Here is a 2,720-nt window from a genome sequence, read left to right on the forward strand (position 1 = left end):
TTCTTTATGGTATGCTGATTCTTTTCTGGACGTTCTCTTAATGGTTAATCCTGAACGTTCAAAAATCTCGGGGTCTCTTCCTTGTCTGTTTGTCGTGCTGAGAACCACTCTGGGGAAGGCAAGGCTGACCCAGTGCCTTACAGAATAGTTGCCTTTTAAAGTAAATAAATAAATAAAATGAGTAGTTCAGAAATTATACAGACTGTAGGAGGCATTCTCAGTAAAACAACAGGAATAGTCTGGATTTTATTTTAGACTCTTCTCTCCCCTCCTTTTTTTTTTTTTTTTTTTTAAAAACCACTAATTACAAAGCGCAGGCTGGAGGCTCAGCAGTGGTGGAGCAAGGAAGGAGGAGACGTACGTGCTGGGCGCGGAGAAAACAATTTCACCAACTGCTTATTTCAAAGAGAGAGACATCAAAAAAAAGTCCCAGGTGATGGGTGCCCCCCTGCCATCGCCAGAGCTGTAACACCGCATTGTCACTGTCGGTGAAGTTCTTGTGTGTATGGAAGAGAAGGTGGAGCTAAGGACCAACAGTTATTAGGAAAACGTAATCTTTTTATCGTGGTTTGCTGAATAAAACCACTGCCAGCCACTCCGTGGGCTGAGTAGCGTTTGGCGGCTGGGCAGGGATGCGTTGGGCCTGGAGAGGATGAACTTGGAGAGTGAGAGATTCGACTGTGGAGTTGCACATGAACCAGCACAAAACCTCCCGTGTCAGGAGGGGACCACTGCGGCTCTGGGAAGCCACGGCCTCCCCCAGGGTTGTAGGTGGATCCCCGAGATCAGGGTTGGATTTATTTTCCTGCGATTTCAGGGAGACTGAACTTTTTTTTTTCCGAGTTCAGTGCTGGACAAGCAGCATCCTGTTGTGACAGTATTCTTCTTGCTGGGCTGACTAACGTCAGGACAGGTGATCCATCTCTTCTCCTTGTTAGGCACTGGCTGATCACAGCCAAGCCCGGGAAGGTGCTCAGAAGATAACCAGCTCTGTGGGAGTACGTGGCGCGGTGTTTATTTCCTGCGCTGCTCTCTTCATCTCTCCCGCTCTTGGCAGTGTGAAGCATCAGTGGTGCTGAATGTTCTGTTGGGTTTTCACTGCTGGACGCAGGGAAATGACAAGAAACGGGTCAGGCACAGATTTTAGCATCAATGTGACCCATGTGTCCTTCTGAGAGTGCTTTTTTCCTGTGTGGCAGAGATGAACAGCAGCCCACAGGACAAACCTGCAGCTTGTTGGTGGGCTCCAGGGCCAGTTTGTCTCTGGTGTCTCAGTCTGACTTTCAGCTAGATGTTGACTGTGGGTGTTGCTCCAGGAAAACACAGGCGGATCAGGCTCCTGGACCAAGGATCCAGTAATAGCTGGTCTCTGGGCTGACGACTTGTGGTTTATGGTGGTATGGTACTGGGTAGAAAACTTTCTGTGGTGATACTGTTACGGAAATCCCTGTAGCAAGAAGCCGGAGACGCCGTGAAAGCTGTGAACTGGTTGTGAAAGTGCTTGTTTTCAGTGTCATCCTGTGTTAGCTTCTTTGCTCCCTTATAATCGTGTGTCAGGACTCCCTCCTTGTACGCAAGAAAGATGAATTGCAGTTGGTGTTTTCTGGGTTGCCTCATCTTTCCCTTCTCTGCTCATTGCCCCTCTCTCCCCTCATTGCTGCACATGGCTCCTAAAGCAGATAAAACAGCTGCTGCACTTTAACACATTCCCTTTTTCCTTGCATCCCAAATGCAGAAGCACTGAGAAGCTGAAAGTAAAGCTGATTATAACCAGACCTCACCAAGCTTCGTTATCCCTCTGAGAGGAGGGTAGAAAGAGGCTCAACTGGATTTATAATCAGTTAAGATGTGACTAACAGCATGAGCTGGCCAGAAACTTCCCAATGCAGCGACTGTGTTGGAAGACATCAATTTGTCAAAGCTAAAAGCTTCTGTGGGAGTCGTATAGGCTGGTTTTGTCAGGAATAGTTGAGGGTTTTTTTTTGGATCCGAGATAAAACTTCTGGTCAAAACAAGAAACCCAAAGAGACTCCCACCCCAAAGTAATCGTCCGGTCAGTCCCGTTACTGGCACAGCTGCCTGGGGCCAGGGAACAGCACTTTTAGTAGCAGCCTCTGTGACTTCTTTCTTGATGCCCATGAAACACATCATGCTCTCCGGTCGGGAGCTGGGCTCACTGCATGCACCGAGCAGCTCTGGTTCCTCAGGGATGCGTGGGCTTCTTGTGCACCCACACTCTCATTGATCAAACACGGGTACAGCAAGCCATGCTTCCCAAACCTCCTGCTCCTCCTCAGCTGGGTTTGGGCAGAATCCAGGGGCTGGAAGCTGATCGGAGCCTTGGGAGCTCCTTGTCAGGAGTCCAGGCTCAGGTTTATTACGAAAACTAGAGCAAGTCGTGCCTTGGTGCTTTCTTCCTTGCTGGGCCAGATGCCCCTCCAGGAGGGGCAAGCTGCCAGGTTTGCAGCAGGGATGAAGATATCTCGTCGCCGGATGCTGCATCAAGATGTCCCCACTCTTCTCCTGCACCACAGTCGACTTGAGAGAGCTCCTAAACAGGAAACTACTTCAAACCAGAGTGGCCCCCCCTCCCACCACCGTCACTCCTGCAAGCGAGGCCCCTCCGTGACGGTTGCGCTGTCTCTGCTCGGCTCTGTCTGTTGTACTCTGTTGTGTTTTCTCTCCGTAGTAACGTGCCAGTGGCTCCTCGGGGAGCGAGG

This window comes from Apaloderma vittatum, unplaced genomic scaffold (assembly GCF_000703405.1).
Source record: "Apaloderma vittatum isolate BGI_N311 unplaced genomic scaffold, ASM70340v1 scaffold28825, whole genome shotgun sequence".
In the NCBI taxonomy this organism is placed as follows: Eukaryota; Metazoa; Chordata; class Aves; order Trogoniformes; family Trogonidae; genus Apaloderma; species Apaloderma vittatum.